The sequence below is a fragment of the Gobio gobio genome (assembly GCF_949357685.1).
Source record: "Gobio gobio genome assembly, chromosome: 14".
Taxonomy (NCBI): Eukaryota; Metazoa; Chordata; class Actinopteri; order Cypriniformes; family Gobionidae; genus Gobio; species Gobio gobio.
The window spans coordinates 4,913,410-4,929,427 of record NC_137107.1 but is presented as its reverse complement, the minus strand read 5'-3'; the positions used below and the strand labels follow the sequence as shown (position 1 = coordinate 4,929,427).

General features: G+C 42.0%; 1 protein-coding gene across 1 annotated transcript in view; it reads right to left on the bottom strand.

Annotated features, from left to right (window-relative positions):
- Positions 1–15,737, bottom strand: part of LOC307137167 (actin-binding protein WASF3) — a 47,987-nt gene extending 32,250 nt beyond the window's left edge. The window contains exon 1 of the mRNA XM_079834667.1: positions 15,609–15,737. The gene's annotated coding sequence lies outside the window, so the exon portion shown is untranslated. The remainder of the gene's footprint in view (positions 1–15,608) is intronic.
- Positions 15,738–16,018: the final 281 nt, after the last annotated feature.

Below are 16,018 nucleotides of genomic sequence, written 5' to 3'. Positions count from 1 at the left end.
ATTATTTTAATATATTTCGCAATATTGCTGTTTTTTATCAAATAAATGTAGGCTTGATGAACATAAGAGACTTAATTCATAATGCTGCATAATATTCAAAAATAGTATAATAAAGTCCTTTCACGTAACCATTTCGCCAGTCACTTGGGTTTTGTTAACGTTGATAGTTTCATGAAATAGTAAACGGTGTATCAATATACATAAAAGTGAATTTAACACTACTTACCATTAATGCGAATTTTGCTGCTGTGGTTTTGTGCAGGGATTTGTTTGTTGTCAGTTAAAATCCATTTTGTCAGTGTCAGTGATGCAATTTATAAAATGAGCCAAACCGCAGGAAATCGTTCCACAAACGTTAGTTCGTCTGTCCATGTAATTTTCAACCGATTTATGAATAAGAACAGAAAATGACCGCTTCACATCGCCCAATGGAATTTGAACTTGCTTTGCCAGATCACGATTGGTTGGTGTATATACATGACAAACGGGCATTGGTGAATTGTGTAATACTTTAAAATATATAGCTAATATATAGCTTTGTAATTAAATCTACACATAAGCTCTGATTATGGATATATAAAAAAATATTGGTTCACTTTTCTTCCCGTAAGGTCACACACTCTCTGAAAGGACCATATTTGGCTCGAGAGCCGTTTCCGAACAGTGGAAAATCAGCTGTCAATCAAAACGCACGCGACCCATAGCAACGCGTTATGGCAACGCCTCAACAGAAATGGTCTGTCTTTTGAGCCGTTCGTTACTATTGTATACATTGTCATGTTATAATAATCACATTTATTTAGTTTTATTGACCACTATATTATCATTGATATTTGTCTGAGAGGGGCACTTTTGATTCATTTTGAAAAAGGGCAGGGGCTCGAGCACCCAAAGCCCCCCCCCTCTGCACGTGCCTGGGCCTCAGGTCCGGTACGGTAAAGTCTAGAAGGGATACAACTACGACCACTGGGCATGCGCACATCAATATTGCGTCTTTTAATTACTGTATTTGCATTATTGTAAGGTTAGGTTTAGGGTTGAGGTAGGTGTAGGCGTTAATAAAACATTAAAAAAAAATTATTTGTTATTTTATTGTGAGATTTTGCCTCACTTCCGACCGTTGCTGTACCACTTTGTGGCGAGGTTGATGAGCGAGAGACGTGGGAGGAGCGAGCGAGACCGGTGCATGATTGAGAGTCCTCTCATGAGGGAGCCCAGAAGCATATAACGAGACGAGAGAGGACCAGGCCTGGACTTTACGTTGTTTTGTTTACGTTTGGTTATGTGTGTGCGCGCAGAAGTCGAGGGGCTGTCGCTTTTACTTTCATTTTGTGTTTATTATTTGATTAAAGTCTTTTAACGTTCGGCGGTTCCCGCCTCCTTCCCATATCACCAAACTTCATTACACCCACTCTTCTTCTCCATTTTTAGTGTATCTCTGTGGCAGAATTACAGCGCCACACACTGGCCTGGCATGTGTACTACATCACTTTGAGTCGGGTTCAGTGGTTTCGTGTGTACGCAGATATTTCTTGAGGGAAAAAAAGATTGGACAGGGAAAGCTCTGGCTTCGTGTGGATGTGGCTTAAAACACAGTGAAACTAAACAAAAAAACCTTAGAATATTAATGGAGATGGTCATTTATTACACTGCCGACAGTCTTCTCTCCACAGATGCCAGTTCCCCAAGATTGATTATCTCTTGCACTTCATAAAACGTTTTTCTAAATGAGTTACCTACAAACTAAAATAATTTTATATGGCATTTCCTGTGAAAAATAAGGCCTTAATTATATTGAATGTGCCCTTGTAGTGTACTTCAAACCTTTAAAAAGTATATTAAAAAAACAAACATTTGCAGATAATATAATATTCACGTAAATGTGTCCTTAAACAGACACTTTGAATTTACTTTGAATTACATTTTAAATCATTATGTTTTAATTATCTTTTGTTGCACTTTATAAAAAGTAAATTTGTTGATATGATACTAAAACTGGATTGCTGTGAGACAATTTCACCTCACAAATTTTGCCACGATTCATAATTAATTTTCCAAAATATGCTTAGTGGCACAATTGTAAATGGAGAGACCATTTGCACTATAGGGGAGTATTGACAAACATACATCAGGCTTTACATTTGCTGTCCCAAAAAATGTACATTTGTATTGGGATTGTAAGAATACACAGCAATAAAAATCCAAATGGAAAATAAATAGAAAAAAACACTACGTTAATTATTGAGCCAATTTGAATAAAGAATCACACGATATTGTCTGACTTGATGCAAACAAACAAACAGACGGTAAGTGGGCTGTGGGTTGTGATAAAAAAATTGGCATATTATCATTTACTGGACCAATAACTGTCATGTATACAGGCAGATAAATCACATTTTTAAATCAAGTGTGCTATAGTAGGGCTTTTCCTAGCATGTTAATCAAGTATTCCATAAAATGCATAATAGAGCTGATTCTAATTGCAGAAGAAATGTAAAACATTTATATTATTGTGCTGACATGGATGCACACAATTGTAAACAATGACACAGAGATTCGATCTCTGTAAACACACTCCACGCCTGTTGTGGGATGAGATCATGTAATCTAAGGCATTGGGTATTATTAGCCATCATAACGGATAAAAAAAATGTCCTAATCAATGTATCAAAAGCAAGTTTGAGAGTTTAGCCCGTTAACGCCTACTTTGGCTACAAGGATTCAGTGTTTCACGTATTTTGTAGAGAATGGTTTTAAAGACTGCACCTTCTCTTTGCATTTGGAAACCAATTTTTGTGAATCAGATCCTGTTATGTAGTCTTTCCGTCTTTAAAAGGAAATAAACACTATATTGCCAAAAGGTTTGGGACGCCTGCCTTTACATGCACATGAACTTTAATGACTTCCCATTCTTAATCCATAGGGTTTAATATGGAGTCGGCCCACGCTTTGCAGCTCTCACAGCTTCAGCTCTTCTGGGAAGGCTTTCCTCAAGGTTTAGGAGTGTGTTTATGGGGATTCTTCTAGAAGCGCATTTTTGAGGTCAGGACTCTGATGTTGGACGAGAAGGCCTGGCTCTCAGTCTCCGCTCTAATTCATCCCAAATCGGGTTGAGGTCAGGACTCCAGTTCCTCCACACCAAACTCGCTCATCCATGTCTTTATGGAGCGATGCTTTGTGCACTGGTCAGTCATGCTGGGACAGGAAGGGGCCGTCCCCAAACTGAGCCCACAAAGTTGGGAGCATGAAATTGTCCAAAATGTCTTGGTGAAGCATTAAGAGTTCCTTTCACTGGAACTAAGGGGCCAACCCCTGAAAAACAACCCACCCCATAATCTCCCCTCCACCAAACTTTACACTTGGCACAATGCAGTCAGGCAAGTCCCGTTCTCCTGGCATCCGCCAAACCCAGACTCGTCCATGGGATTGTCACTCAGAGAACACGTCTCACTGCTCTAGAGTCCAGTGGTGGCGCACCTTACCCCACTGCATCCCACGCTTTGCATTGCACTTGGTGCTGTAAGGCTTGGATGAGCTGCTCGGCCATGGAAACCCATTCCATGAAGCTCTACACACTGATCTTGAGCTCATCTGAAGGCCACAGGAGGTCTGGAGATATTTACCAGCAGAAAGTTGGCGACTTCTGTGACCCTCAGCATGCGCTGACCCCGCTCTGTGATTTTACGTGGCCTACTACTTCTTGGCTGAGTTGCTGTTGTTCCCAATTGCTTCCACTTTGTTATAACACCACTAACAGTTAAGTGTGGAATATTTAGTATAATATTTGGCCTTATTGCACAGGTGTCCACCGATCACGGCCCCACGCTTGAGTTCTCTGAGCTCCTGAGAGCGGCCCATTCTCTCACTAATGTGTGTAGAAGCGAACACACACACACACACACACACACACACACACACACACTCCTGAGAGCGGCCAATTCTCTCACTAATGTGTGTGTAGAAGCGAACACACACACACACACACACACACACACTCCTGAGAGCGGCCAATTCTCTCACTAATGTGTGTGTAGAAGCGAACACACACACACACACACACACACACACACACACACACACACACACACACACACACACACACACACACACACACACACACACACACACACACACACACACACACACACACACACACACACACACTCCTGTGTGTAGAAGCATCTGCAGGCCTAGAGCATTTAGTATGTCTCCCAGTTTCATTTGAGTTTAATGTGGCACCAAATATTCACATTATGGTTCAAATCTAAACTCTGACAATGCCAAAACCCTGATGAGCCTGATGGACTTGTTCTCAAGCCGCTTCTTGGTTGTCTTTCCAATTTTGGTAGAGCATCTGATCATTCGTCTTTAGATACAACTTTTCATTAGTGTGAAGCAAGCCATTCTGCACTAGGCTCCCCACACAATCACACACCAGATACAAAGTTCTGTCATGAAACTCTAGATGGTGTTGACTGATCCTTAACTCAATCTGCTTGCAATCACATCCTTCTCTATAGGGCACGGCTGATTGGTTCCAGCTCTATCAGTAGCCAATGAGCTCGCTCAGCATTTGCTGTAGTAGTTGTACATCCGGTCCTACTTGACCTGCTACGAGTGGGATTGGGATCGTGGTCTCCGGTATGGGAGGCGGTGCTGTATCAAGGAGGCTGAAGTTGCTAGAGCGCCTCTTGAGATCAGGGGAGTGAGGTTTACACGCACAGCTCTTACTGGTCTACGACAGTTACAGTTGCAGCACGCTTTCAGAAACCCACCACTATCCCCAGCTCCACATGTATAGATCTGCTACGAGTACTTAATGTACATTATATTGTACAGCAGCAGCATGTCTTAATTGCTCACAGCAGCATGTTGTGTGTGTATTCGCAGTAGCAAGTCCTGTGCTTACTCTGCAGCAGCAATAACAGCAGCAGCAGCAGCAGCAATAATCATCATCAGCAGCAATAATAGCAACAGCAGCAGCAGCAGAACCAATAACAGCAACAGCAATAACAGCAGTAGCAGCAATAACAGCAGCAGAAGTAGCAGCAATAACTGCAGCAGCAGCAATAACAGCAGTAGCACCAATAACAGCAGCAGCAGCAATAACAGCAGCAGCAGCAATAACAGCAGTAGCACCAATAACAGCAGCAGCAGCAATAACTGCAGTAGCAGCAATAACAGCAGCAGAAGTAGCAGCAATAACTGCAGCAGCAGCAATAACAGCAGTAGCACCAATAACAGCAGCAGCAGCAATAACTGCAGCAGCAGCAATAACAGCAGTAGCACCAATAACAGCAGCAGCAGCAATAACAGCAGCAGCAGCAGCAATAACAGCAGCAGCAGCAATAACAGCAGCAGCAATAACAGCAGTAGCACCAATAACAGCAGCAGCAATAACAGCAGCAGCAGCAATAACAGCAGCAGCAGCAATAACAGCAGCAGCAATAAGAACAGCAACAGTAGCACCAATAACAGCAGCAGCAATAACAGCAGCAGCAATAACAGCAGCAATAACAGCAACAGCAGCAGCAATAAGAACAGCAACAGTAGCACCAATAACAACAGCAGCAGGAATAACAGCAGCAGCAGCAATAACAGCAGCAGCAGCAGCAATAACAGCAGCAGCAGCAATAACAGCAGCAGCAGCAATAACAGCAGCAGCAATAACAGCAGCAGCAGCAATAAGAACAGCAACAGTAGCACCAATAACAACAGCAGCAATAACAGCAGCAGGAATAACAGCAGCAGCAGCAATAACAGCAGCAGCAATAACAGCAGCAGCAGCAATAACAGCAGCAGAAATAACAGCAGCAGCAATAAGAACAGCAACAGTAGCACCAATAACAGCAGCAGCAATAACAGCAGCAGCGATAACAGCAACAGCAGCAATAACAGTAGCACCAATAACATCAGCAGCAATAACAGCAGCAGCAATAACAGCAGCAGCAGCAATAACAGCAACAGCAATAACAGCAGCAGCAATAAGAACAGCAACAGTAGCACCAATAACATCAGCAGCAATAACAGCAGCAGCAGCAATAACAGCAGCAGCAATAAAAGCAGCAGCAGCAATAACAGCAGCAGCAATAATAACAGCAGCAGCAATAACAGCAGCAGCAATAACAGCAGCAGCACCAATAACAGCAGCAGCAATGACAGCAGCAGCAGCAATAACAGCAGCAGCAGCAATAACAGTAGCACCAATAACAGCAGCACCAATAACAGCAGCAGCAATAACAGCAGCAGCAGCAGCAATAACAGCAACAGCAATAACAGCAGCAGCAATAACAGCAGCACCAATAACAGCAGCACCAATAACATCAGCAGCAATAACAGCAGCAGCAATAACAGCAGAAGCAGCAATAAAAGCAGCAGCAGCAGCAATAACAGCAGCAGCAGCAAGAACAGCAACAGCAATAACAGCAACAGCAATAAGGGTGCTGATCCACTTGTCCGTGCAGCACTTCTGTCGTGCCGCACTCCACTTTATTCCTATGGGTGACGTCAAGCGACTTTAACGCGCACGCAAAGCATTCCGGGAAGGCGGCGCTGCATTTGAACAAATGCCGCGCGTCAAAAAGCTGGCCGAAGCTCAACTTTATGCAAATGAATCCGTTGAACCTAACGCGACTATCCAATAGAAGTAGAGCACATGGAGACGGAGGGAAGTCTCTCGCCGGTCCTTTGTTTTTCATTCCTCCGCTGGCTCAAACGCACACCCATAGCGGTAAACTTGAGGAACGCCCATCAACATACACATGAGGGGAAGCGTCACAACACCGCGCTTCAGTCGTGCTGCGAAAGTGGATCAGTTAGGTAACAGTAGCACCAATAACAGCAGTACCAATAACATCAGCAGCAATAACAGCAGCAGCAATAACAGCAGAAGCAGCAATAAAAGCAGCAGCAGCAATAACAGCAGCAGCAGCAGCAATAACAGCAGCAGCAGCAATAACAGCAGCAGCAGCAGAACCAATAACAGCAACAGCAATAACAGCAGTAGCAGCAATAACAGCAGCAATAACAGCAGCAGAAGTAGCAGCAATAACTGCAGCAGCAATAACAGCAGCAGCAATAACAGCAGCAGGAATAACAAAAGCAGCAGCAATAACAGCAGCAGCAGCAATAACAGCAGCAGCAATAACAGCAGTAGCACCAATAACAGCAGCAGCAATAACAGCAGCAGCAATAACAGCAGCAGCACCAATAACAGCAACAGCAACAGCAGCAATAACAGTAGCACCAATAACAGCAGCAGCAGCAATAACAGCAGCAGGAATAACAGCAGCAGCAAAAATAACAGCAGCAGCAGCAATAACAGCAGCAGCAGCAATAACAGCAGCAGCAATAACAGCAACAGCAATAACAGCAACAGCAGCAATAACAGTAGCACCAATAACAGCAGCAGCAGCAATAACAGCAACAGCAATAACAGCAGCAATAAGAACAGCAACAGTAGCACCAATAACTTCAGCAGCAATAAAAGCAGCAACAATAACAGCAACAGCAATAACAGCAGCAGCAGCAATAACAGCAGCAGCAGCAATAACAGCAGCAGCAGCATCAATAACAGCAGCAGCAGCAGCAATAACAGCAGCAGCAGTAGCAATAACAGCAGCAGCAGTAACAGCAGCAGCAATAACAGCAGCAGCAATAACAGCAGCAGCAGCAATAACAGCAACAGCAATAACAGCAGCAGCAGCAATAACAGCAGCAGCAGGAGCAATAACAGCAGCAGCAGCAGCAATAACAGCAACAGCAGCAATAACAGCAGCAGCAATAACAGCAACAGCAATAACAGCAGCAAAAATAACAGCAGCAGCAACAGCAGCAATAACAGCAGTAGCAGCAATAACAGCAGCAGCAGCAATAACAGCAGTAGCAGCAATAACAGCAGTAGCAGCAATAACAGCAGCAGCAGCAATAACATTAGCAGCAATAACAGCAACAGCAATAACAGCAACAGCAGCAGCAGCAGCAATAACAGCAACAGCAGCAGCAGCAGCAGCAATAACAGCAACAGCAATAACAGCAACAGCAATAACAACAGCAGCAGCAGCAGCAATAACAGCAACAGCAATAACAGCAACAGCAGCAGCAGCAATAACAGCAACAGCAATAACAGCAACAGCAGCAGCAGCAGCAATAACAGCAACAGCAATAACAGCAACAGCAGCAGCAGCAGCAATAACAACAGCAGCAGCAGCAGCAGCAGCAATAACAGCAACAGCAGCAGCAGCAGCAATAACAGCAACAGCAATAACAGCAACAGCAGCAGCAGCAATAACAGCAACAGCAATAACAGCAACAGCAGCAGCAGCAGCAATAACAGCAACAGCAATAACAGCAACAGCAATAACAGCAACAGCAATAACAGCAACAGCAGCAGCAGCAGCAATAACAGTAACAGCAGCAGCAGCAGCAATAACAGCAACAGCAATAACAGCAACAGCAATAACAGCAACAGCAATAACAGCAACAGCAGCAGCAGCAGCAATAACAGCAACAGCAATAACAGCAACAGCAATAACAGCAACAGCAATAACAGCAACAGCAGCAGCAGCAGCAATAACAGTAACAGCAGCAGCAGCAGCAATAACAGCAACAGCAATAACAGCAACAGCAGCAGCAGCAGCAATAACAGCAACAGCAATAACAGCAACAGCAGCAGCAGCAGCAGCAATAACAGTAACAGCAGCAGCAGCAGCAATAACAGCAACAGCAATAACAGCAACAGCAGCAGCAGCAGCAGCAGCAATAACAGCAACAGCAGCAATAACAGCAACAGCAGCAGCAGCAGCAGCAGTAATAACAGCAACAGCAATAACAGCAACAGCAATAACAGCAACAGCAATAACAACAGCAGCAATAACAGCAGCAGCAGCAATAACAGCAACAGCAATAACAGCAGCAGCAATAACAGCAGCAGCAGCAATAACAGCAACAGCAATAACAACAGCAGCAGCATAGCAGATCTATTCTGCTAAGACCAAACATATCAAGATTGTCAAATCCATTACCATGCCAAACACTCTAAGAGTTGTCATGACAGAAATGCATTTATTATTATATTTCTCAGCAGATTTTTGAGAACGCCACTCTGGAGCATCACCATGCAACTCGTGTTTCATTGCAATCCATCACTCCACACACACAACTCCCCATAACCTGTCACAAACAGCAATGGCTTTTTAAGTAGTGCATGTGTTTAAATGTGCTAATTTCCTGACCAATCACTTGTGGTTAAGACAACTAAAGCTTAGTGTTCAGCCATTGAGGGCTTGGCCACTGGCCCAGGAGCTTTGTACACTATACTATACTAGACACTACTATACAGATACTACTATACACTATACTAAAATATATTACAAAAAAAAAGAAAATATACTTACAATATCAAAATAAATGTTTGATATAAATGCACATTTTTGTCTAACATAATTCCATATGAAAATCCATGATTAAATATTTATTAGCAGAACATTTTGCCACTTTATGTCTTATGGGTTCACTCTGACAGGCAAATTGCCTTGAAGCCTATGGCCATTTCCATGACAACCAACCAAGGCCTCTCTCATGCTCCGGTGAGTACTAGAGCTTCTAGTCTGTTAGTCAGAGACAATCTCGTTGTAATGCTACTCTAAACACATACTCTATTTTCAGGCTATTTTGCCATTTCCAAAAAAGAAAAGCAAAAAATATATATATTTTTAAAATAGGTCACAATGCTCCCTGAGGCCGTGAACCCTTTTTGCAGCTGTTATAGTGGTGATAAACATCCATCAAGATGTGCACATAAACATCCTGAAGCGGGAACCTCGATCTGTGGGGCACATGATGCTGTGATCTCAATCAATGAAGCCCATTCGAACCAAACAAACACTGTGAGGAGGAGGAGCCTAGCAACCAGAACACCTCCTCAGAGAAGAACTGCTTTTGCTATTGGAACAGCAATCTCGGGTCTAGCATTGTGTCATTCACCTTTCAGACACAAACCTCACACGTTTCAACCGAGATCTCAACGTCTCACAATGCTGAGGTTTGTCAAGATGCCAAAATCTGTAATGAAAAGTCAAAGTAAAGTCAAATAATTCTCAACATCCCATCCAAGGCCACATGATGGGATAAACACACTCCACATTCATTGTATTGCTTTATATTCCTATCCCAGACAGCAACAGGCCCTGATCCGGCCCACATCTGGCATCTCGGTCTTGTAGGGAATTTCAGCAGACACATCTGAGTCAAAGCTGATTCCTCCATAACTGAGAACTTTCCTCTGCATGGGAACGGCCTATATATTTCTCTGTTTTATCCAGCCTTGCTACATACAAAGAGAATTTCAAGCCTGACGGATACCAGGGCTGCGTCCGAAATCTCGTACTCTCTTGAGTATTTACTTCACAATGGCTAAAAAAGTATGCTCTATAGAGAATGTAATCTGGCCGTACTACATCAGCCATGTTGTCATTATCATGTGACCTACAGCGTCAGTTGCATTGCTACATTACGGCAAACACGAATAGAGCGTCAAAATCGTGTCTAGTTTGACGCTTCAACATTTTGAATCCAGCGAAATGGACGCGTGTATAAATTGAGCGTTTGAAGCAAAATTGACTCGCGTTCAAGGCGCTTCAGGAGAAAAATGTCAGAAAACACCACTCTGCCTCTTTTCATTTTCATTAAAAATATATATTAAACATTAATAGCCACACAAATGTGGTCCAGGCATTATGAAACTTCTCTTTGCCCTCAGTCAAAAAGATTGGGCAGAACACAAATTATAGATTCATGACACTCTTTTTATAAATAAACCACAGATTTGAGCTTTAAACAACTACATTCTCACCTGAAAAAGTCTTAAAACTACATTTTTGTGACACAATAGTAGTATTTTTTAATTATGCAGGGTTTCTCATCACGTCACTTTACCATGTGACAGTAGCAAGCAGGCTCATGACTGGTTAATGAGGTAAAATTGACGAATTTCAACGCCAAAGTTGAAATTTTTCAACTCGGACATCAGACGCGAATTCACTTCAAACGCGTGAATGCACAAAAAGCACCACTCGCGTGTAAATAGCGTATCGCGCAAGACGCTCAATTCACGTTAAATTCGTGCAAATTGGACGCACGAACAAGGTGGAATCGCGTCCATCGCGCCGCGCGAAAGGCATCTATTGCGCCGCAGGACCTCCAGACGCGCGTCAACGCGCCTTTCCATTGATTTAACATTGAAATCACTCTATTCACGTTTGGTTTTAACACAGCATTAGCTATGTTTCCATCCACCTATTTTTATGCGCATTTTGGGATATTGCATCAAGAAATGCTGAATGGAAACGCCAAGATGCGCATAAATTCTAAAAAATTTGCATAAAAAACGTATACGCTCATTTGAGTCGGATACATTTTCTATCCGATATGAAAATATGCGCATAAACTACGATGAAAATGCATTTACCGAATAAATTCCTCGATGTGCGTTAAGAAAAATAATGTGACTTTTGCGATGTAACAGCATAACTGTAACCAGCGGAAATATAGCATCTGAAATGCTGTTTAGTCAGGTCCACTTAAGTTAAAAACACCATAGACAAACTTTTAGTCGACTTTTTATTGGCATATTCTGTTAAAAATGTACATGTGGCGACATGGCTCTGTTCTAAATTCTCCATCCTTTTCATGAGCTCCAGCAGCAGCAGATTCGGGGGACAACCTCCCATTTTTAAACTGGGAGGGCAGCGAAACCCCCCATTTAGAACAGAGTATGCCTCAATGACAACAGAATGGCATTGATTAAGTTAAACACAGTTTAAGGAGGAGCTGGGGAGGAGGTGGGTCGCAAAGCAGAGTGCAGCAGAAGCAGCCGAGCTGGCAGATTGAACTGAAGCTGCGCTTAAGTAAGGTGTCCTGTTTGAGAGTTGCCAACTGAGTGAATAGGAATTGGATCAGCTGATATGGGCGGGGTTGGAATTTTTCAGACTACGTGGCCTGCCTGAACTAACGCTGAATGCTTGATTTTTGGTCATTCAGAAGTCTGTTGTTAAAGATGCTCGGTATATTTCCCTCCTAGAACCGTCTTACATGACTGCGTTCCCAAACAGCAGCATCTGTTTATTGAGACACATACGTTTCTCTGAGACACAAATAATGTATTATATATACGAAAATTATTTTATATGGTGGCTTCTCCTATGTTTCTTAGTCATTTTTAGCTGTAGTTTATCAGGAAGTGACGATTATGTTCTCTTCGAGTCACTGGATGGAAACGGTGCTTTTTCGCAAATGTTTCATATGATATTGCAATTTTGCGCATAAGTTACATTCGCAACTTTGGATGGAAACCTAGCGACTGTCATTCACCAAACCTCCCCCATGGCCTCATGGGACAGAGTAAAGTGTCATCACATGCACACTCCAGAATCTCACCGGAAGTAGTAGGTCATCCGGGTACTTTTCGCCTACTCCTTTATGAGTACTGTGAATTTGGACATACTTCGTAATTCACATACTGTTTTTCACCTACTATATAGTCGGGGTGTAACAGTACACAGAATAAATAGAATAATGACAAATAAACACATCTGGATGATGTCGTCTCCCTACTACCCCCTCATTATAACAGCGGAAACAACTTAAAATACACATTTAAGATAAGAGTAAGACAGTCAAAACTGTACACTCACAATAAAAATGAAATATTAGTCTTCCCAAGTATTTCCAGCTCTTTGAGTGTGTCTCCAACTTCCCTGTGTCCTGACTGATCTCATCAAAATATCGGCCTATTCGTTTCTTTTCTTGGATGAACTTGACATTGGAGAGCACTACAAAGAACTACAAAACTCCACAGGAAACAGGACACAGAAAAGAACAGAGAACTACAACATAAAAGTCCCACCGAGCGCCAGACACAGAAATCTGAATACCACTGTCAGTTCATCTTCCTGAAAAACCTAAAGCACTGGTTATTTCTTTTGTATTTTTGTTCTGTTGTATTTTTTATGGGTTTGATCACTTTCACTGACATCATGATCATATCAACCACCAATAATCGTGTTAAATAATCGTGATTGACCAAAATATTGTGATTATAGCCGTGTTTCCACAGCAGGAACGAGTGACTTTGAGGTGGAACCGGGGTCTAAATGAAGTTCCCGGGTAAAAATGTCCCTGCTCGTGAGATAGCACTTTTTCAGGAACTTTCGGGGGTGGGACTTGGGCGCTGAACATGCTGATTGGTCGACTTGACACAGCATTTTATTTCAACCACTATTTTTCAAGTCTGTTGCAGACGCGGTGCGTGCAGTAAGAGTCGTTTACTATTCGAATCAACAATTGAGTTTACAAAATACGACCGATGGACTGACGACGAGGTTCCGGCTTTATTAAATTTATTTGCAAAGGACGAAATCCAGTGGGAACTGTACGCTCTAAAAAATGCTGGGTTAAAAACAACCCAGGTTGGGTTGAAAATGGACTAACCCAGCAATTGGGTTGTTTTAATCCAGCGATTGGGTTGTTTTAAGCAAACATTTAACATTCACTGGGTTAAAACGACCCAATTGCTGGGTTAGTCCATTTTCATCCAGGTCATTTATACTTCCATTTACAAGAATGAGGTTTTAATCAGCACATCATAAAATCCTATTAGGTAAATGATCTGGTACGTGTTTCGAGGTTCATATAAAATGTCACAATCACACGCAGTGATTAGTTTCCCGTCCCACAGTGCATCACCAAACAGACCCAACAAAGATTTATACACGCATAACAGAAAATACCAGGAAATGTGTGAATAAAATAGAAAAATTAATATAGAATATACAGTATATATGCGTCTCACGGGTATATCTGTGGAAATAGCCAACAATACATTGTAAGGGTCAAAATTATACATTTTTCTATCATGCCAAAAATCATTAGGATATTAAGATCATGTTCCATGAAGATATTTAGTAAATGTCCTACCGTAAATATTTATTATTAGTAGTGATATGCATTGCTGAGGACTTCATTTGGACAACTTAAAGGAGATTTTCTCAATATTTAGATTTATTTGCACCCTCAGATTTTCAAATAGTTCAGCTAAATATTGTCCTAATAAACCACACATCAATAGGAAGAACTTTCAGATGCTGTATACATCTCAATTTCCAAAAAATTTAGTAATTTCCATATTTCATAGTTATTTCAATTACTATAGTATTAGGCATGCTTTCTATTTTACATACATTTTTAGTTACTATAACTTGTATTCTGTACAGTTTTGACTGTTTTTGTAATATAGTTTCTGACTATACTGTATATGGTTACTAAACTAAATGTTTATTTTTTAAATGTATTATTATTTTGCATTACGGTAAAGAAAAAAGTGCAGTAAAATATTGTCTCATAATTTGGTCAGCAGGCTCTATTTGCTTTATAAACATATTAATAGTCGTATATCTCGGCCAAATATTGTCCTAACAAACCATACATCAAGGATGCTTATTTATTCAGCTTTCAGATGATATAGAAATCTCAATTTCAAAAAAATGTATTTATCTTTTTATTATTATTGGTTTTGTGGTCCAGGCAGGGTCACAATATTTAGCCGAACTATTTGAAAATCTGGAATCTGAGGGTGCAAAAAAAATCTAAATATTGAGAAAATCTCCTTTAAAGTTGTCCAAATGAAGTCCTCAGCAATGCATATCACTACTAATAATACATTTATGATATATTTACGGTAACATTTACTAAATATCTATACTAAGAATCTATACCCGTGAGACGCACGACTGGTTTTGTCCTCCAGGGTCACACACACACACACACACACACTCGCACACATATATATATATATAATGTTGCATAATGTTGTCTCCTACCTTCCAGTATGTGAAATAAAGCTATTGGAAACCGACCGAGCCATCAAAACAAAGTTATTTCTCTGCACAGCTGAATTATCTCTCTCTTCTGAGTGTAAATACGCAGCCAGCCTCTATAGAGGAAACCATGGCAACACCTCAACTATGCTGGTGGAAAGACACATTTACGTAATCTGTTCCCAGACTCAAACCCAGCATTCCCATCTCAGATCTGTGGGAAAAGGGCACCCAGGGTTTAGCCTCTGTATAAAGGGATATTCCAGAAACAAAACCACATTATACCTCATTTCCAAATTCCAAAAAAAGCTTTGCTTATCAATAAGATAAGCAGAATTGGTGGTAAAGACAGCGTTCAGACAGTCACAGTGAGAGTTCAACTACACCATAGTGAGAAAATGAGGGATCGCTTTCTGTCCAAGAGCTCTGTTCATTTCATAAGCCCAAACTCTTACTCGCTTTTTAAATCCTCATTCCATCAGATACCATGACGTCACTCATCATCATCCATAACGCATGACGTCATCCCCCAGAGCACTGTGTAGGCATGTGATGAGATAACAGGTGTAATTTCGCCAAATGGGAAAATTAATAAACTGGCGGCAGACAATGTATATTATCGATCTGTCAGCGTATTCTACAGCCCATATTAGAGGCGAGCCTATGCCTCGAGTCCTCATGACATAAGAATGTGAAAACACACACTCGTGTTGTGCGTAATTGGCATGTACTTACGAATAACTGTAGTTGGGTAGGTCTTCTTTTACGCGGTCGTGGATTCCGATGTTATTCGGGGTTACATGGCGTTAATGCGCGGTGCCATCATCATCATCATCATCATCATCATCATCACGCTGTGGATGTGTTGTGGTGCGACGGACGGACGGACGGCGGCGGAGGAGGAGGAGGTGCTGAGGCTGAGGCACGCGCGCGTTGCCTGGGAAGCGTCGCTAGTGGCTCTACGCTGCAGCGGGGATTCCACTGCGCATGCGCCCACAACCCTGACTCTCCGTATGAGTGTGTGTGTGCGTGTGAGGGAAACACCGAGATGTCTTGAGGTGAAAAGGCATCAAGTGTAAGAATACAAATGCAGTATTACGCGAGCTTAATTAAACCTAGTGTCTGACTCTCAATGTTTAGGAATT